This window comes from Pleurodeles waltl, chromosome 11 (assembly GCF_031143425.1).
Source record: "Pleurodeles waltl isolate 20211129_DDA chromosome 11, aPleWal1.hap1.20221129, whole genome shotgun sequence".
In the NCBI taxonomy this organism is placed as follows: domain Eukaryota; kingdom Metazoa; phylum Chordata; class Amphibia; order Caudata; family Salamandridae; genus Pleurodeles; species Pleurodeles waltl.
The window spans coordinates 704464709-704487243 of record NC_090450.1 but is presented as its reverse complement, the minus strand read 5'-3'; the positions used below and the strand labels follow the sequence as shown (position 1 = coordinate 704487243).

Sequence of the window (22535 nt, the reverse complement as noted above, 5' to 3'; positions counted from 1 at the left end):
CCTGGCTCAAATCCAATCAAAACACATGATCCCAGCCTCAATTCATGCCCCCATGACCTTGGTTCAACTTCTCCTTTTAATTACTTGGTCCCACCTATGGTTGCCACCTAACTAGCACTTTACGGGCCGGTCCAGTATTTTAAAGCCAAAATAGATAATACAAAAGGGAAACAAGGCGAAATCCTCTCAGAACTATTCCTAAATGTTTGCCAAAGCAAACTGAGGCTGAATTGGAGTTTTGCAATAGAATACAAAAGGTTTTATGAAAATCTGTTAAACAGCATGTCCTAGCCAACACAAAAATTTAAAACACATGCAATTATATGGTTTTATGAGAAAGGAAACTACCCCAGTTCCAGCTAAATTCAAAACCACTCATCTTCACTCCAACTCGAAATTCACTCAGCTACACCTCAACTCAAAAACACCTGTTCCACCTACAGCTTAACATTACCCATATCCCCAGAACAAAGGGTTAGGGCTGTACACCAACTACATCAACAGGTCCCACCCTTAATTCTAGACCCCCAACTTTAACTCCATATATCTTCATACCCCAAAAATATCACTTGCCACATCTTTTTAAAACACACATCATTATTTATGCACGTATTTGTTTGAGGAATTTTATACAGCACAAACATAACACTTTAGTGTATAAGAGTGCTGTACATATGGCAGTAAAGTCATAAACACAGAAAAATGCAAGAAGGAATAAACAGGCAGCAATACATATACAATATACCAATCAGCCTGACTGACCCAAGATCCAGAGGTGTCCACTGGAAAACAGTCAAGCTGAGTGACTACAGGGCTACTACAGAAGGAATGTATTCATCAGAAGCATTTTTATTTTTTTATGGAGCTATTTGAGAGGTTTGTCCTACTTTCAGAAGGCAGTGTCTTCAATTTTCTTGGGGCAAGACTGGAGAAGGAGGAGTTGTACGTTTTCTTTTTGCTGAACTTCTGTGGTTTCAACATAGGGAGTCAGCGCTTCTTGAGGAACACCTTCTGTAGGAAGCTGGCTTTGTATATACTATACCACAGTAAGGCATACTGTGCAGAGTCCAGTGGATCCCCAGAGGCTAAGGTAGATAATACTGATGCTCTCTTTTGGAGTAGTGCAGTTGAGCAGTTAGGCTTCTCAGAGGGTAGTGCTAAGCATGCGTTGAACACACAGTCAAAGAAATGAGGCACACACTCAATGACTAACTCCAGGTCAATATTTACGTATCAAAAAATATACTTTGTTATTTTATTTCTACAACCAACAAAATATTTGTTGCAGGTAAGTACAGTTTCAAGTATGTTTATCACTTTCAAGTATCAAACGCACTTTGTTTAGAATTCACAGGTTAAACAGTTTACAGGTAAGTGATAATTTCAGTTTCAAAAGTGGACACAGTGCAGTTTCTCACAGAAAGCAATGCAGTCCTAGGGGAGGAAAAGTAACAACACAATTGGCAGGTAAGTACTCGACTTACAATCATAGTCTTCGGGAGTTAGAGTGTCCACAGGGCAAAGTTTAGGAAGACACCAAGGGTGCACCACCAGCAACACGGGGGCAGCCGGGTGCAGAGGTCAAAGTTGGTGTCGGGCGCCCAACGGAATCCTATGGAACTAGGGGCACTTTGAAAGAAACAGCTTGCAAGTAAGTACCAGTGACTTCAGGGCACAGACCTGGAGAGTTTAGATACTGATCTAACTGAGGTGGGGGATGCACAGGTCAGCACCAAACACACACACTCAGTGGCACAGGGCGGCCGAGTGCAGGCTGCAAACACAGCATCGGGGGTCAAAAACTTTTGAATGAGGGATCCCGGGGGTCACAAAGACGCTGCAGGCGTGGTCCAGGGAGTCGACTGAAGAAAAACAACTACTGGACAGGTGTGTGGAGATCCCCATGGACGTTGATGGGCCATCGGTTGAGTTCCCCAAGGCCAGGGGGCTGTGGGTGCAGGGGTACCTTTAGGCGCTGGGAAATCTTCACTGTTCTGGCTGCGGTCAGGGGGGGTCCTCTGGATTTAGGCTGCAGGTGTCATCACCTTGGGACCTTCTCTGGACTGGTGAGCCACCTGGACACAGGCCATGGGCGTTGGGTGCAAAGTGGCCAGGACTCGTGGTTCTGGAGTTCTTCTTGGAGGTTTCTTTGTGGACAGGGCCACTGTCCTCAAGAGATCTTGGTCCCTAGGGAGGCAGGCAGACTTCTGAGGGGTTGTAGAGGCTTCTGGTCCTTTAGGATAATCGACTGCTTGTTGCAGGAGTCTTGAAGCTGCAGACAGGCCAACAGGGTTGGGGCCAAGTCAGTTCTCATCTGGGATCTCTTCTGCTGGTGCGGCTCTTCAGGCCTTCTTTTTCTTTTCAGATCGCCAGGAATCTCAAGAGCAAGGTTCAGGGGTTCCCCTAAATACTATATTTAGGGGTGTTACAGGGGTCTGAGGGAAGTAGAAAATGGCTACTGTCCCTGAGCGTGACTACACCTTTTGTGTGCCCACTCCCTTTGCGGTCGGGGGGCACATTCCTAACCCTATTGGCTATTCTCCTCCAAAACAAGATGGACGAATCTGGAAGGAGGGTGCCACCTCAGCTCTGGGCACCCTAGGGGTGGTCTCACCCGAGGTGGTCACAGCTCCTAGTGTTTACTCATTTTCTTACCAAAAGTGGGAATTGGTCGAGGGGGTGGGCATCTCCACTAGCAGGAGTGCCATGGGGCAGTGTAACAAGAGGCAGGATCATTTGAGGCTCACCACCAAGTGTTTCAGTTCCTGAAAGCGGGACGCGTGGAGCTGTGGAGTTCGTAATGGCAATCTCCCAGACCATGTACAATATGGCCACACTGCGCTTCCAATGTCTAATAAAAGATTTAGACACTGTAAGGGAATATTGCGCATGCAACTATTCCCTCACCTGTTGTGTAGTGAACCCTGCCTTAGGGCTGTAAGGCCTGCTAGAGAGGAGACTTACCTCTGCCACAGGCAGTGGTTTTTGGATATGGCACCCAGAGAGGATTACCATGCCCACTTTACCTTTCTCTCCCCACCAGCACACACAAGCTGCAATGGCAGAGTGCATGTGTTTGGTGACGGGTTCCTTAGCGTGGCAACGTCCACGCTGCAGCCCTTTGAGGCTCTCCCTGGCCACAGGGCCCTTTGCACCACTGGTACCTTTTACAAGGGACTTATCTATGTGCCAGGGATGTGCCAATTGTGGAAGCAATGGTATAGTTTAGGGGAAGAGCACAGGTGGTGGGGCCTGATTCGCAGGATCCCAGCACATACTCATTAATGTTAGCACCAGATATCAGGCAAAAAGTGGGGTGGGGGGTAACTATGCCAAAAGGGGCACTTTCCTACACTTACCACCAGATAGTTCAATTCTTGTGGCCAGGCAGACATGAGTACTATGGTGAATGTCCTTGTGTGTCATGCAAGCTATCTTCCACTGGATTCTTGCTTCAAACAGAAACCATTTTAGATGTTTTAAGTTTGGTGTAATGTAGTTGTATCTTCTGGATCCTGTGAGGAGCTTAGGAGCTGAGGTCAGTGTGGCCCTTAACAGAGCAAGCTGTACTTTGGGTAAGACTGCAAGAGTAGCACTACCATAATCTAATCAGCAGATGACAAGGAATTGGACTGCTTGCTAGGTGAAAGTCATCCAGGGGCAAGAAGGGTTTGATTTTCCTTAGTATGTTCAACTGGTAATTAGCAACCCTGGTGACTGCACTGATATGACCTTGCATATTCAGGTATTAGTCCAACGTTATACCTAATGATCTAGTAGAGTCAATAACCTAGAAGGCATAGTTTAGAGCAGTGAGTTATTTCAGCCATTCTTCTATGGGGCTGAATGATTGTGAGGGGAGAATTCCATTTGGAGTGTGTTGAGCATGAGGTGATTGTGAATTAATCATTGTTGGGTTTCCAGTAGGGTGCAGATGGGAGTTTCAACATCTTCAGGTGAGGAAACTTTCAAATAAAATTGTGTAGCCTGTGCGTACATGTGGTAATGAATGTTTGAGAGCTTCAGAATGTTTTAAGAGGTTCCATGAACTAGTTGAATAGAGAGTGTGAGAGCGTGGATCCTTGAGGAACTCCAATTGTGACCGGAATAATGTCAGATAAGGTTTAACTGACTTTGATTCTTTGAGCTCTGTTATGAAGGAACGAAGCAAACCAGTTTAAAAAGGAATGGAACAGCCCCGTCCTTTTCTCAAGAAAGTCAATCATGCTGTCATGTTGGACCGTATCGAACCCAGAGGAGAGATCAATAAGTGTAAGCAGACAGGGTTCGTTCTCATCTAGTATTCTCAGGGCATTGATCGACAACGTGTGTTAGAGCCACTTCAGTGCTAGGTCCTGTTCTGAAACCAGATTGGCAGTGGTATAGGAGTTGAAACTTCTCAATGTGGTTGCAGCGTTGCATGTGTATGCATTTCTAAAGTAACTTTGGTAGTATCAAGATGTTGATAATTGGATGGAAACTGTGCAGGGCAGACAGGTCCACATTTGTTACTTTTTACAATTGGGATGACCTGACCAATCTTTAAGCAATCAGGAATCATGCCCTGAGAGAGTGATCAATTGACAGGCTCCACAGAGGGAGTATGGAAGATCTATGCTCTCTAATGAGCTTGGGGAGTAGAGGATCACTGACGTGGTTGGAAGCCTTTATTGATATCATTTTTGTGAGTATATTGGCTTATTCCAGGAGTCTGAAGACATTCCAAGTATTATTATTTTTTGTAGTATAACCAGTGTGTGGGGATTTCACCAGTTGCTGCACTGGGAGGTGAATGGGCTTGACATGACTAAGCAGATTCTGTGAGGCAAGGTTCTGATTCAGTCCTTTTCAATAAAATAGGTGGAAAGATCATTGCCTCTTGGCAATGACCCAGTAACTACCAAATGATGGTTAGATTGGCCAATTAATTGTTGGACGATGATTTTCAAATAGTTTTTTGGGTCTGTTTTTGACATTGTCTAGTTGCTCATCAAAGTATTCTGCTTTTGAACTGCGGATATGTTTGTTGCAGGAGTTTCTTGTCGACTTCAAGTGTCTGAGGTGTGCAATAGAGGGAGAGATTTTCCATGATCTCTCAGAAAGCCTTAATTTGCACATTCCCTCATTTAGGTTGCTGTTGAAACAGAGTCTGGAGTGTCTACTGAGTATTCTTTTTAGCTGTTTCCAGCAATTGTAACAAGTATATCTGACATAGATTGGTTGTAATGCTCGGTAAGATCATTCACATTTGTCATGTTTGTAGGAGGAGGAAGGAAAATGTTTGCTGATAGAAGTTAGATCGGTTAGATTAATATGTCTCAAGTCTATATCCAATTGTCTGGATTTAAGATGTTGACCCCTTATAGTACTAACCTTTTCCAAGATAAAGAAGGAGATTATGTAGAGATCTGACCAGTTACAGGGTGTAATGGATTCAAGCTGTATGGCATTATCCTTAGCGATGATTAGATCGGGGTGGAGCCTCTATTGTGGCGCAGAGTGCAGTGACATAGAATAGATTGTTTCAGAGTGGAGTGAAGTGGCGTAGAGTGGACTGGTGCAGGGTGAAGTGCAGTTGCGTAGAGTGACATAGAATGTAATGTAAAGTGGTGTAGAGTGCAGTGGCATAGAGTGCAGTGGTGCAGAGTAGATTAGAGTGGCATTAAATGGACAGGCCTAGAGTGTAGGGGCATAGAGTTGAGTTTACAGCGTAAAGTGCATTGGCATAAAGTGCATTACCATAGAGGGCAGTGTTGCAGAGTAGAGTACAGTGGTGTAATGTGAAGTTGTGCAGAGTAGATTGGTGTAGAGGGCAGTGACCAAGAGTGTAATGGTTTAGAGTAGAGTGGCGAAGAGTGCACTGGAAAGAGTGGAGTTGTACAGGGTAGATTAGAGAGGCGTAGTGTGGAGTGGCATACAGTGGCGTAGAGTGGAGTGGTACAGAGTGCAGTGGCATGGAGTGGTGTAAAGTAGAGTGGTGCAGAGATGAGTGGAGTGGTGTGGAGTTTTGCAGAATCAAGTGGAGTGGCGTAGAATGGAGTATTCAGGGTGTGGTAGCACACTGCAATTACAGACAACACATTTTCAATTGAAATGACCTTTACATTTGCACAGACATTCAGTTTTACTAATAAAACTCTACAATGCACAAACAAAATTGTGTGGAAATAGCATCACATAGTTTAATCATTTGTTTTGATCACATTACAGTATTTGTTTCAAACACACCAGAAATTAATACAAAAATGTGCTTCATTTGTGCATTCATAATTCTGATATATTCTGAAATACTTATACAGTTCATTTAAACGTTGGAAAAAAACTCTTTCAAACCCCAGTATCAAAGATAATTGTCACATAAATCCATTCACTTTGAAATCAGAGAAGAAAAGTAAACAAGTGCCCTTAAACGACAGCGTCTTACATTTTACCTCAGTCTTTGAATGCACAGCAGATGTGACGAGATAAGAACAAAGCTTAAAGGTCTGTTAACAGAAAGCCAGTTCATGGAAGGATACAGAAAACAGAGTTTAGGAATGGGGGCGAACTGAACCTGGAGAACCTAAAGCAAATAAAACCAGCAAATGGAAATCCAGAAAGTGTGAGTTACAAACCACAAAGCCAATGGTAATCAAACAACAGAATGGATTGCTAGGTCACCTTTCTGAAAGTCCCTAGGCTGTGACCTAAAAAGACCCAGACCATCCCAAATTCAAACCACTTAGCATGATTCCAACTTAAAAACACATGGCCCATCACTAATTCTAAACTACCCAGACTCAACGGAATTCAAACTAATTTAGCGTTGAGCCAAAACATATCTTAACTGGCACCACCCCCAACACCCTCCTCTTCAACAGTCAAACAGACCTCACACCAACTCTACTCAAAAGTAATTAGCCTTAACACTACTCAACACATAGGCCATAGCTCCCAACACCATTAAAATCAATTGAGCCAACTCTATAGATCTTCAAGGAAACATGCCAGTTGGAACTTGTGACACTCCACAACAATTCAATCCTCCTCGTCACCTTGCAGTCATGACATCCAAAATCAAAAAATTATCAGCTTTGTTCCAATTTAACACCATCTAAGTGAAATACAATCAGCCTCGCTGCAAGTGAAACATACTTTGCCACACACAACCACAAAATTACCGACCCCACTTTAAAATCAATCACTTTACTTCTAACCTACCTAGCCAGTATGGTATAAGAGGACCAGGTCCTGCCAGGTATTAAAAGTCACGCAGAGACGGGCCACTTACTTCAAGCAACATACTACTCTTGTCTAGTGCATACTGTAAACTGAGAAGTCTCAAACATCTGGGTGAGTTCAGTTTGTGGGCATGTGTTTATCAAGAGGCCGAAGGCAGTGAGTGTTCACAGTGGGTGATGAAGGTGGTGGTATAGCTAATCCCTGAGCTGAGCACATAGAGTGATGGTCATATATGTGCTAATTGTAATTGTCGGAAAACATGTGAAGAAGGTCTACAGGTGTAAAAATATGGACAGCAGAAAAGGAAAAGAAAATACAATGCTTACAAGTGGATTGGTTGTACATGGGGAAAATGTGAGAAAGGACGTACGTGCAGAAGGAGAGATTGAGAAGACATGCTGAAGAGGAATGAGATGACTGTGAGATATGCAAATTGAGGATTCCACAAATACGTAGAGAGAAAAAGGGAGTAATTGTCTAACAGAGTGAGAGGCTGCAGAGAAAAATGGTGTGAAGGGGAGTTTAAGAATGAATGAGAGATTCTGGAGACCTTCCCACAAACCATAGTAATGCTTAATTCACAGTCATATTTTAGGAACCGAAACGTTTTCAGATGTAAACATTCACAAAAAAAACATGTTGTTATTTCTTTGAATAGGTCTGAATTATTTTAAGCGTATTTTCATTGCTGCGTTACATGCCTGAATGCATTAACAGACAAATCACCCAAATCAAATTAAGTGTGCAACACTGCTACATACAAGTTTGTGGATGCATCTCACGTCTGATTTGCTGCACCCTTGCTATTTCAGTACCGAGTTCTATATGTAGCTCTCCATGCAATTACTAATAACGTTAGGGACCGGGAACTTCTTGTTAACAAAAGACTTAGGGGCATAGATATCAATAGTGCAGCATGTGCATTGGAAGCAGGGCCAAGGTGTGTAAATGGACTACTACACTGCAACTATTAGAGTTTGTACTACCAAACCAGGAGAGAGAGTGAGAGAGAGTGTAGCGACAAATGAAGAAGTGAGGGATGAAAAGAAATCTACAAGAGTGACATTAACTGACAGGAAGTGTAGGGTGGTGGAAGAGAGAAGCGCGGTGTGGAATCAATACCTAAGCAGCCTTTGGTGTCCGGCAACCCGGGGGCTTCTAACAACAATCCCTGGGGTTACATTACTCGACCCTTACTGGAGCCGCAATGACCTTTATCCGGGCTGCAACAGCCCTGGCTATTCCATTCCATGCACCACGTGGGTCCCTGCACACGCACCTGATTCCTCACCTTCCGCACCCTCTGTAACCCCAGTTCTGGGACCAAGAAAAATCTCTTGCCAATGCTCCTGCTTCGTAACCATCAGAGCCTCTGCTATTCCAGCTTTTGCACCCCATAGAGCTGTCGGGGCAACCCGCCTGATCCGCCTCACTGCTGCCATTAAAGTCCCAGAATCAAAACACAGATCCGCCAACGCAACTCACTCCGAACCAGCAGGGTCACTGCTGTTGCAGACGGGGGACCCACGCACCTCTGTGAAAGTACCTAATGTAAGAGATGAATAAATAGCTACTAATTCTGTGGTGGGAACATCTCACATCAAGAGAACGACGGAGCATCGCGCAGAGCTCTAGTACGAGGGGATAGCCACCTATTCTCAGGGTCCTAAAAGAACTCCACAGGGCGAATAAGGTACAGAGGACGCTAACCAGCACTGGCAAAGGACGGAGAGAGCTATCCAGCACTAACAAAGCACTAATGATGCTGCCCAAACCTGCCAGTGTACTGAGTGAGGAGTCCAGCACTGAACAATGTACTAAAGGCGCTGACAAGCACTTTCATAGTACCGAGGGAGCTGCCCAGCACTCAGCAATACACTGAGGATGCTGACAAGCACTGGCAGTGTACAGGGGGAGCTGCTAGGCTCTGAACAATGAACTGAGGGCGCTGACAAGCTCTGTCAGTGTACGGAAGGAGCTGTCCAGGGCTATTTACCAAGCAAGCTGCTCGGCGCGGTCGATGATTTGATAGAGCTATCCGGCTCTGAGCAATGTACCTGAAGAACTGCCCAGCTCTGATAAGGTACTGAGGACGCTACCCAGCACTGACAATGTAATGACAGGTGCCCAGCACTGAGCAATGTTCTTAGATATCTGTCCATCACTGACATCGTATTAAGGAAGTTGCTTTGTACAATGTATGGAAGGAGCTGTGTAGCACTGAGCAATGTCCATTCGCCCTCAAAGTAATGGTGAAGCAGCCAGCTACCTTTACTGCAGTTAGCAAAGGTACTGGGACACGCCAACAAATCTCTCCCGAAGGACTTGGTATTGTCTCACCTCTTTGCTTGCATCTTCATGCTGGAGCATCCTGATATCAGCCTTCCTAGTCGATACATTCCGCAAGACTCGTCCAACCACCATAGCTACACAAATACTCATGAAAGTACCAGCAGCTAGGGAGTTTTTTAGACCCCTTCGAACTGCGCCCATGATTTGATTCCTCCCCTAAGGGTCAGAATCAGTGTATGGACGCTACGGAGGTCCAGCCAAGGCGTGAAGCACTGAGGAGACATTACCTCTGGCTACTAGCACACTGTCCACATGAGGTGACCTTGTCTCCTCTGCTTCCAATCTGTTATGCTCTTTCATACTGTAGGAATGACAATATCCTGGAAAGTTTCACTTTCACTGATCACCTTGACTCACCTAGTGGTAGCATTGGCAACATGCTTGATGAGTAAATTAATATTGTGGGAACTAAGCACATCCTTGCAGGCTTTACAGATACGAGGTATAGTAATCCTACCTCATAGTTTTTCACAAAAGAGTACTTTTCTCCTGTCCATGTTTATTGTACATTGGTTTACAAGTTGGTAGTAGTATTTTTTAGAATATTTTTTAGAATAGTGTTTCTGAGAAGTTACAACTTGGTTGTGACCCCGAAGCTTGCCTCTACCCTATAGCCTGCAACACACGAGATGCAAACTTAGCCAGAAGAGGAATTGGGTTACAGATGTTTGGTTGGTTCAGTGGTCATTTCGGTTGACAATTCAAGTATATAAATGAATATTAAAAAAAAAAGTTAATAGTGCCCCTAACCAATTTTTCAGACAAAGTGGGCCAATAAGAGATTACAACTCTAGCAATCCGTCCCAGGACAAATTCTAGGGTGACCTGTGACACAGTTCTTTAAAGAGTTATGCTTAAATTGTTCAACCACAGCGACCCAGTACAAAAGCTGTTAGATGGCTATTGCTTTTCCTATGATAACGTCTCTGTACGTCAGACCTGAATGTGTTGACAGACCTAGTGTATCCCATTGATGCAATAGCGACATTCACATTGCTACAAAATGATATACTGCTGAGCATCTTGGTGGAACGTAATTAGATCACAGCGAACACACAAAAAATCCATGACTTAAGCTGCCAGCTGAGGAGCTTGAATGGGGATGAGAATGCAGTAAGTAGCACTAGTAAGTAAAATAAGAGCTTAAAAGTGTGCCTATAAAGGATTTTTAAAAAGGTCTCGATTTAGAAACGGAATAAGCGTGCTCACTATGGTAGTGTGAAATATACATTTTGCAGCAAATAAGAACAAGTCCTTAAACAAAAACTCTAACTGGCTGTAGCCTATGGTTACAACGCCATAAAAATGAATAGCGTGATACAAAGAACATTATGGAAAAATACCAACAACAGTTTAATTTGAATATTGAAGAGCACCAGATAGAAGTTTGCTACCCTAACCTGTGCCGTCATTTGGCGGATTCAGAGATGGTCGACCTCTTGCTGCTGCCTGAAGAGACTAATTGATGGGTTGCCTACAGAGTAAATCAGAACGACACCGGATCTAAATCCAGGTACAAGGACAGACGAAAGTAAAATGTCAAAAAATGACAAGTAGGTTAAGTGCTTCAATAAAACTTGAGAAAAGGGATCGAGATCACCATGTACAAGAGAGAAATTAGAGGAATTTTAAAATAGTTTAAATCATGCTGCCACTGTGAGTACCGGGACCACCAGATCAATTACTCCATTTACTCTGTAAGAGTGTAAGAGGTGCTTATCACGTGGCCTTAAACTCCACACAACATACAATTTACAAGTTGCAGAGACTCAGCAGAACTTTGAGGTGTTTGGGCTAAAATTTCTCTAATAGGGAAGCTGCCAAGGTGTTCTTTATCTGCTGGTAAGACGGGCTTCTCTATTGTTAGTCCAAGGATCCTAAAACCAGTATATTCAATAGCCTTAGGCCATATCTGCTAAGGCTGGCAGAGTAGGTCCACTTAGGCGAGCACACAGAAGTGAAGAAGGCACTATAGAGGCTGCCTCTGCATTTTTACTAGAACAGCGTGGGCATTATCACAGGAAGATAGTTTCGAAGTCACACAGCATAACGAGAGAGTGGAAATTTGGGAATTAAGGCCAAAGAGTGAGTGGTGGGTGTGTTTTAACTAAACTGGGATAGACGCTGCTAGGCAGTTGATCCTGGCCAAAACTTTGGGGAACAAAAGATTCCTACATTGTATGGTGTGCAGTGCCACAAGATATATATCCAAATGTTTCCTCTCAGAAAGATGACAGTCACAGCGACAGCCAGTGCCTACGCTATGCTATTTTTGTTGTTGGATTCCACAGGGAAGTCTTTTTCATCAACTGCTCTTCTACAATGAAATGTCAACATTCTGAATTCTTATTCCAATAAAAAAAAAAACGGGAGAAAGAACTGACAGACTAAGAACCAATACATCACCCCCGCTTACAATATTCACCCATCACAAGGAGTATGAAAAACATACTTATCAACTGCACAAACCATACACACCCACGAAAACACTTATACACCCTTCCGGAACTCACAAGAACACTATCTACAACAATGTGTACATAATATAAAACTTGAATTAGGTTGGAGAAAAATGCTTCCTCGATGATCTCCTTGGGAAGCGGACTCCAGATAACTTGTTCCCTTTTTGACCACTAATCCATCAAAGCTTTCCATACTTGACCGCTCCCTTCAAGATATTCAGAGGCTTAATAATAACAACTCCAAATCTGAACTAGGCCTTCTCTAGTACCGGAGCTAACACCACCGGGTTTGGGTAAGTAAATTGCTATTTATCACTAACTGTGAAGGACACACATTGCTTCGCAATCTGTTCCACTGACTTATCTGAACCCTGCCACCGGAACACCTCTGTAATTCTTCTATTCGTGACTTTTATGCCAAAATAGGAGACATTTGCCACTTTCACTACTTTGGCCTATAAAGAAAATTATACAATTAAGGTGTGGAGCGTTCTTAGGAAGCCGTTGACTCGTGACAACTCTGGCACAATGTACTGGTAGGCATCCACCCCGTGTATGAATTTCTGGAAAGAGGTCATCCACCATCTATTATTTTATAGTCCTCTTGGGAGACTCCTCCTCATCTAAAACCTGCAACCACTCTATTTCTGTGAAGGCACAATAGATAATATTAGTCAACGCACTAACTATCATCTTCCTGCACATTTCCACCCATTCCAATGGAATTCAGGAGCAAACCTGTAACACAATCCACTATGATATATGGAGTAAATACTCACATTGTATACTCAACATACCCTTTTCAGAAGTGCCACCATGTCTTGGATGTTGGACAGGAGATGCCTGTCCACCCAAATTCTGGCATTCTAGTCTCAGAAGCCCACACACATTCGGAGGAACCTATTGGCCTTCCGGGCCAACACTGCTAGGGACAACCATTCAGAACATTCTAATAGCTCAATAAAGTTTTGTGCAAACACTTTTCACGTTTCTTCCCCAATTCAGGTCTTTCTGCAAGCAGTACCCATCTGACCTTGTGCCACACTAGATTTTGGTTGAATCATATGCTTGAAACCCTTCAGCTTTGCCAACCTTTCAATGAAAGGGCAGGACATTTCAGCTCTCATTCAGATTGCTCCAATAAGCACACTGTCAAACATGCTTTCCTTATGAGAACTTGCTCAAGGTTACTGGAGTCCAATATAATTTCCAGATTAATTTTTTCCAGCCTCCACAATAAACTTGATCTATCCTTGGGCAGATAAACAGAAGCTGGCGTAGTATTACACTTGTATGTCAAATTCATACACAACATCGATAGGCTTTCCTCCATATACAAATGGTCTCACAGTGTCCTGCCTCATGTAATATTTTGAAAAAGGAGCCCAAATATTCACATCTATTAATGTAATGAAGACCTTGTCTCATCCATTAGTCACTTCCAAGCCACTCACAAAGATGTGGCTGTATGGCCTCCTAATCACGTTCAAACATAGCTATCAGACTAATTCCCCTTCTCCATCCCTCTTCCTTATTTCAATAGGAAGTGAATCCACACATAACACAACACTCTCATGTCCTGAATCATTCACCGGAAATCTTGTCAATGTCACCTGGGGTATTAACAGACTTAGGGCCTAAATTAGATATTGGTGGACGGGTTACTCCATCACAAATGTGACTGATATCCAGTCCACTTTATTACATGTGCCATAGGATATAATGCAATTGTAATAAGGCACATTTGTGATGGAACACCAAACACTAAATCAGGCCCTTAGTATGTAGTCTTTTCATAGTCCTGCAAACTTTAGCAAACCGGCCCTTTTTAGAAACACCTACTACATATTCAGACTGTTGTAGGACAAGCATTACACAAATGGTTGTTACTGCTGCAACAGAAGCACACCAACCACTTAGATTTGGCATAATATGACCATTTACTCCTAGGTTGGTAGCATTATCACCAGAATGAAAAGCTCAAGTCTGCTGTGTCAAATTCATGTCTGCCTTATTGGGTTCTATGGCTTTGCCCAAGGTTAAATTGGGAGAATATTTTCCTTTTATTTGTCTTCACAACCATCTGATATCTTATTTCCTCCTCAAAAAAGTCCTATAGTCACACATAGAGGCCAAAACTGTAAGAGCCCCCACAAAACTCTCAACAGGTTCTTCCAGAAGTCGGAGTATTTTTTGGCATTTGTACCGCTCCAGTATTAGATTTTTGTGAGGCTTAAAATGGATATCCACCGTTGTCATGGCAGATGCATAACCATCAACTACATCACCCGAAGGCCCCCCATTCAATAGCATCAAGACCTGTCTCAAATCCTTCTTTCCACTGTTTCCAGTTTCTATCCAGTAGTCCTGTACTGGACAGAAAGGATGGAAATGGAACAAAGTTGTACTCCGTTATGCAGCATTGTGCAATCACATATGTATTTATAAATTACCCTAAATATTGCCAGCAACAGGACTATGAATAACATGGTTGCTTCTAGTTTGTTTTTATAATAATGTTATTTTCCGATGTTGTCTTACATGTAAATATATAACGGCATATAAATAAAATGATGTGCACATCACCGGGTACATGTGCGTAGCACTAGTACGTTTATTGAATTGCACCCTCTGGCACCAGTCTGGTGTGCACATCACCACACAGTTAATGACCACAGCCGTGAAACTAGATGAATGCAGCAAATGACCTAAAATCCTGTGCATATTGCCAGATTTGTGTGCAGGCAAATTACCTGATCTCATTTGCATCAATCTGGTATGCACATCCCCACCAGTTTAACAAGGACTACAAGTGAAAATAGATGGTGGGTGTGTCACCGCTTAATGAGCACTCGTTAAAGTGCAAAGCAGTGTTTAGAAGGAGGTGTGCATGTCACTGATCAATCCATAACCTGTGCGCAAAGGACACACAACATAATGTATTGCTGCATTGTCCATGCAACAGTGTTATTCCTGTTTATAAATCCAACATGGCGGCACACAGGATGTTCAATGCGATGAGTCACCATGTGACATAGATCAGAAACACATGCAGAATATGGGGAATGATGCAGCGTTGCCTGTGCTGGAACACTAATGAGTTCCAGCCTCTGTTTCGTAAAGCGTAAATCCCACAAGACTCCTTGTCACCACCTGGAAACTGCATTTGTTGTGTTGTCGATTCAGTTGGGTGGCAGTAGAGGGAAGTTTGGTTTTTCAAAACATCAGAAGATAACAGAAGTTGAAAGCACCATCTAAACAGCGGATGGCCTCTGCACAACAACCATAGGGTCTCAAAACAAGTTTCTGAAACTGTAGCATCTTGAAGATAGGTGCACTAGAACCCTTATTGCCTGGAAGAGACTCTGAACAGGCAATGAATGGGAGGTGTTAAGGTGTGGTTAACACAAAGTATGATGTAATGCACAGTACATTAGTGTATGCTGAGGAATAAAGTAATGTTTGAATGCAGTTCCCATGTGGTGTACCGAAAAGTAACATCAGCTATAACAAATTGAAACCAGGCAAAATCAATCATCATCAAGCTCATTGTGTAAAGGTTCATTAATGTCACTATCAAGCACCAGCAAAGAAGATGAATGTGCACTGATGATATCCACCGAAATATAGCATGCACATGTGGGATAAGCTACCTGTAAAGAGGATCATAATATAAGGAAAGTCTCACCAAACAGAATGGGAAATGTCATTTGGACACTGTCCCAAAATCAGGTTGAAGGTGAACAATCATCAACAACCTTCATCATAGATAGTGCTGCAACGATTAACATCAGGCCAATGGGAAAGTTTAACAGCTTATCCCCTGTGCCTTGCCTCACTCCATCAAGCACGAAGGTATTTACTTGGGCTGCTTCTGAATCATTGCAAAACCAAGGTTAGTTCTTAGCGACAATGCAGTAGAAAAAGACATTGGTGCAAGCCACCGTTTACGTTCTGCAAGGGACTTCATTGAATGCTTGCCTACTCAGCTTTGCCACTGCTGCTGACATGGGACTGATATCCCTTAACTAGAACCTCTGTGTTCAATTGGAAATCACAAGCCAGTTCCTGTTGTTGTACCATGGCCTGGGAAAATCAAGAAAATGAAAGTACAGCTTCACATCAATGAAGACATTTGCCCTGTTGCTCAGCGACACACAGAGTTGCTTTCAATCTAGCAGAAGCTGTAGAGAAAGATTTGGAAGCCCTCTTAAAACGTCACATCATGAAACGTTCCACAGGCCCCACACCATGGGTTTCACCCATAGCAGTAGTACCAAAAAAGGACAGGAGCAGAGTGGTGCACATTTGCGTTGCTATGAGCCTGGCAAACAAAGCCATTGAGGGGGAGAGACGTCCAGGTCCATACATAGCAGACATGATCATGCAACTTAACTGAGCCAAAGTGTTCTCCTGCCTTGACCTGATTAAAGGTTGCCATCAACTTAAGTTGGAGGAGAACTGCAGGTACATTACTGCCTTTTCAAATCATGTTGGTTTGTTCAGGTATAAGAGACTGAGGGCCTCATGACGAGTTTGGCGGCCATTAGACCACCAAACTCGCGGTGGCGGTCTAACCACCGCGGATCCGGCAGTAAAGACCGCCACATTACAAGTTGTGCAGTTTAGCCGAAGCCAAACTGCCACAATGCCGCCAGTCCCACCGGTCCAGGTGGACTGCCATGGCCGGGGGTGAGCTCCTGTGGACCAGCGGCAGGCCTAAGGCTGCCGGCTGTATTGGGAGGCAGCGAACCACCAGGCTTCCCGCGGCAGTCACCCAGCCACGCAAACCTTGGTGGTAACGCACCCGGTGACAGGAATCCCCATTCCTGTTGCCGGCACACACACCCCCACACATCCGTAAACATGTAGACACCACCCCACCCATCCAACTGCACACATCCATACAAACACCGCCACCCGCTCTCACACTGACATACACACAACCCTACTCGCGCTCACACATACGCACCTCCCTTCCGCAATCATTCACCCCTCCACCCCCTTCGCATTCATGCACACCCCCACCCCTCCACGCACACATACATTCACACTCCCCCATACGCATACATGCACACACTCTGCCCTCATCCGCACACTTACACACACACACACATCTGCACACTTGCACACACCCTTATCCACGTGCATCCACATAGACACCCCCACTCACTCACAGACCTGCACACATGCACCCCCACTCGCATGCCCACACCTACTCACTTGTACCTCGAAACGGCCCCCTCCCCTCCACATACATGCAGACACACACACTCTCCAAGCACACATACACGCACACACATGCACAAACCCCCCTTTTTGGATGGTCCACCTACCTGTCTCGGCGAGGCGGTCGTCCAGGAGGGGATGGGTCTCGGTGTTTTCCACCTCCTGCACCGCCGTTCAGGGAACCACCCTGCCGTATTATGGATTGTAATAGGGCGTGAGGAGTCCTGCTGGAGTAGCGGTGTTGGTGGTGGAAATGTCTCTCTTCCGCCATCGGCCGACAGGGTTGTATTTCTGCCTGTAAATGGGCGGATATCCGAATTGACTCCTAATATGGCAATCTTCGGATGGCGGTATTCAGGCGCCTGGGACGTCAGCGAAAGACCTTTCTTGTGGAAAGACCACTAAAGTCATAATGAGGGCCTGAGTTTTGGAGTATCTTGGGCTGCTGAAATATTTCAGGATGTTATTTGCTGTGCAATTTAGCATAGAATGCATGCTTTCAATTAAAGTGATGGCATACTGGATTTTGGGCAAACACAAAAAAAACATGATAAAGCCCTGACCCAAGTGTGCCAGCTACTCACTGATGCAGGCCTCACTCTGAATGCCACAAAGTGTGAGCTTCACAAGACCAAGCTCAAATTCTTTGGGCACATATTTTCTGAAGGGGGGATGACACCAGACCCAGTCATGGTGCAAGCACTATCACCCACTTGTACCCCCCCAACCCGAGATGTCACCATGCTGAGATCCTTTTTAGGAATGGCCAGTTATTGCTCAAGATATATCCGCAACTATTGCTACAGTGGGTGCCCCATTGAGAGACATGACAATGTGAAATGTACCATTCCAATAGACTCCACAATGTGACTAGAGTTTCTAATACATTAAACATGCAATTGAGAATGCAACGCAAATGGCCTACTTGGAACCCAAGGTACACACTAAAATAACGGTTGATGTGAGCTCCAAAGGGCTAGGGCAAATCCTTGCTCAACATAGTGGTCGTCCACGTGCTCGGAGACACATTGTGGTCTGTCTGATACAGAACGTTCTTACTCTCAGCCAGAAAAAGGGAGTCTAGCTGTAGTGTAGGCCTAAGAAAACCTTCATGTATTACTCTACCATCATCATGGACCACCAGGCATTGCTTACAATTTCTGGGAGCCCGAAGGATAAGATTTCCCCTCACGTAGAGAGGTGGGGATTAAGACTTCAAAAATATGACTACGAAATTGTACCGAAACCGGGGAAGGATCAAAGCCCAGCAAACTATTTCTTACGAGTGCCGCTGCTTCATCACAGTTTAACATCCAAGACAGCTGAAGCATATCTCAACTTTATTGGGCACTCCTGCATACCAGCAGTTCTATTGGAGGAACAGAACACTGTTGTGGCCAATGCAAAGACGTGACCATGGTTAAAGAAGTGATTACCACAAATTCCTGAAGGAGAAACACCCAGCTCTTGGCCAACAATGTTGAGTTCCAAAAATTCAAGGATGTAAAGGATGAGGTAGCAGTCACCCGAGAAGGCGTGATACTAAGAGGCTCCAGAATTGTCATACCTGGAATCTTCAGACAGCGGGTCATCGTACTGTCCCATGAAAAACACAGTGGTGTTGTGGCCACTAAAAGAGCACTAAGAGATCAACTGTGGGTCCCTTAGCTAGATGAGAGAGTTGAGAAAGAGCTGAGCGCATGCCACTTTTGCAACTGTCTATTAACCAAAGTGATTCATCATTCACTACCAATGTCCGATCTTTCTGCCCATGCCCGGGAGAGAGTTGCAATTTCTTTTTTGGGGCTTTTGGAACTGGACACCATCTCATGGTAGTCATAGACAAATATTCATGTTTCCCTTTAGGACCTATCCTCCACAACTCATGAAAAGAGCCTGATTTAGAGTTTGGAAGATAAGGTTACTTCGTCACAAGCGTGATGGATATCCTGTCTGCCGTATTACGATTCCATTATTTCCTATGGAAATCAAAATATAGTGCATGAGATATCCGTCACGTTGTGACAGAGTAACGCGTTCGCCAAACTCTAAATCAGGCCCAAAGTCATAGAACAGCTTGATGTTGCAATGTGGGCCATCCCAGGAATTATCAAATCTGATAATTGCTCACCCTTAAACAGCCAAGAGTTTACAGAATTCCTTGTTCGTTTCAATGTCAAACACCATAAGAGTACGCCTCTCTGGCACCCTCAAGAAAGTCATTCAACAAGCATTCATGGAGGGAATCAACTTGAACAATACCATGCGTCAGGTCTCTCTGGGCCTATTGATCAACTCCTCACTCCACAACGGGTGAGAGTCCAGCCACTTTGCTATCAGAAAGAAACTACCTTAATGGACTCTGGATCGATTAGTGAATAACGACAAGATTCGAGACAGTGACACAGCTCGGAAGCGAATAATGAAAGCATATGCAGATCAGTGTCACCATGTCCAAGAGACAGTCTTTGACAAAAGAGACTGGGTATTGGTTAAGCAGAAACAGAAAGGGAAAACATACACTCCTGTTGCTGCTGATCGTTTATGGGTTGTGAAGTGCAAAGGACACATGGTGACAGCACATCATTCTAGATCATTCATCACTTGGGACATATGGGACACATCACATTTCAAATACCTAACAAGACACTCACTGAATCCTGAAACTGTACAGGAAACAACCCTGCCAGCCAGTCCGGCTCAAGAGCCTGCCCCAATGGCACCGTCGCCAATCCAATTGAACCTCAATCATCTCCAACCACTGGAGCTGGGAGACAAGGGAGCCTGCCTCTCTCATTAATCGAGGAAATGTGATTTTGGTGATGTTTACCTGTTTTAATTTAACAAAGGGGAGATGTAGCATTCTGAAGGTATGCACTCTAGAACCCTTGTGGTTCTGTGCGGACTCTGAACAGGAAGTATGCAGAGAATGGGAGATGTTAAGGTGTGGTTATCAGAAAGTATGATGTAATGCAGAGTCCGTTAGCGTATGCTCAGGAGTCAAGTAATGTTTGAAGGCAACTCCCATGTGACATCCTTCACGTGTATGCTCCAGCGCTAGGGAAGACGCTACAAACACGACCAGTAGGAAGCAGGCAAAGGAACAACTGCTCATCTACACTTTAATGGCAACATTCTAAAATCTTGTTTCAATATGTGACAACCTAGAGAATGAAAGCATAGACTAAGATCCAACACACATATAATGAAGTAGCTAGATTTGTGCAGAATCACAATTCTACCTGTAATTTTGTGCAAAATTCTCTCAAATGTAATACTTTATGACGCTGCAATTTTTGTGAACTTCATACAAGCACCAGATTTGCATGTGGGTGATGACATCTCTTCCTATTAAAATTTATTTGCAAGATCATTTTGTTCCAAACTTTTTTTCAGGAACATTTTCCTGCTAGCATTACAGCACAGTCATGCACACTATATACTTTTAAAAGGATTTTTCTTTTGCTAGATTTTTTAACTTTGCAAAGCTCCTAAAGTTCCCAAACGTTGCAAAGGTTTAAAACTCTGCGATTACGCACTCCTCCAATGCCTTGTTGTCTGAAGAGGAGTGGCCTGACAATTCAACCATCCTGGAAAAGACAGATGTTAAGATCCTCCTCCGCACATCTGAAAAGCAGAAGCCAACGGGGAACCCCTCTCTAACCTGCTTCATGTGGCTTTGGAATACGCTTTTGTGGCTGTCGTAGAAACCTACCAACCAACCAATTCTGACATGGTATTATATTGCAGCATGCATATAACACTTGCTACTCATATGTAGGGTGCTGAACCCCTTGCCTACATGGGTAGCACGCTACACCGTGTAGGATGTGCGGTTGTAAGGATACTGTTTTTACTTTGATTCTAGGTGAGAATGTTTCATGTCATGTGTAATGTCCACAGAGGTGCGGTTATCATGTTATGGGAAATACGGCATATTAGTGTATTGGATAATGAAGTGTGAGAGTCAGACTGCAGTTTTACAGTTATCAATATGCTGTAAGCTTTGAACATCTCTGCAGGTCCCTTTATGTTATTATTTTCTTTTTTCTCAAAACGGTTTTTATTTGTTTTTTTAAACAATGATCCTATGATGTAGTCTGCTTAGCTAGTTACTTGCACTGCATGGTCCAATCTGAGACTTTGTGTACAGTTGGGATCCTGAGTTGGCATGGCTGGAGGGAGAGAGAAGTTGAGGGATCTGGTGGGATGGGCATTTTTATTATTATCCCATATCAGAGTGTCTTTGTGTGATGCAAAGAAGCAGTCAGATTGTATAGATATTTGGCACCTGAAGTGCTGGACTATTTTAAATGTCTTCGAATTGTCCTGCAATGTGTGACAGATCTCTTCAGTTATTCCATGCCTGTTCATTTGGTGATGTAATTGTTTTAACGGTACAGTGCTGGTGATGGACAACCCTCATAGTAGATATGTCTTCGTGAATTTAAGAGGTATGACTTACAATCTGCTTCTGACTGATGCATAATATGGTCTAACCTACACACTGTGGTTCTCCAGTATTGATATCTTTCATAGATTCACATGCTTGAATCTTCCTGGTAGTCATGGTGGGAGTCCCACGGTAACAGTAATATAAGCAGTATTAAAAAATTGGCATTAAAACCCCACAGAAAACAACAGACATTGTTAGCCAATTCACATTGTTTTCAAACATCTTAACTTCAACCAGTCAGAGCACTCATCCCCTGCAGGGCCACCATACCTCTGATTTCAAGCACAAGTGTAATACAGGATAAAAAACAAAAGTAAGAAATTGGTGAGCCTTGGCAGGGAGAAGGAAGAGTCGCATGTGTACAGGCAAGTAACTTGTTTTTTCTTCAGTACTGCATCTTTCATAGACTCACACACTTGAATCAGAATGGCAAGCAGTACCAAGTGAAGAATGGAAGAGGGTAAGGCAAACCATTCCACCATGATAAACAGAAATAATATTAATTCTAAACACTTAACATTGAATTCAACACAATGATACGAGAAGTATTATCTGACAGACTCATAATAAAGTAAAGAGATAGAGAAAATATAGAGCTCCTACAGTAATATGAACCAAAAAACTCAAATGCTGTGTACCTTATGAAAACGGACATATTAGTGCAACTTCTCCAGACGTCATATTTGCTTTTCTCCATGAATCCAGGCAGTAGTGCTTTGTGAATTTGTGGATGTTAGCCCACGTTGCCGCCCTGCAGATGTCAGGCAAAGACACTCCTGCGAACAAGGCTGAAGAAGCGCCGACCTTTCGAGTAG

The 22535-nt window shown here is 43.7% G+C and overlaps 1 protein-coding gene across 29 annotated transcripts in view; it reads right to left on the bottom strand.

The window, feature by feature from the left end:
- CAMK2B (calcium/calmodulin dependent protein kinase II beta) overlaps positions 1-22535 on the bottom strand; it is a 704764-nt gene that overhangs the window by 483753 nt on the left and 198476 nt on the right. The window lies entirely within an intron of this gene.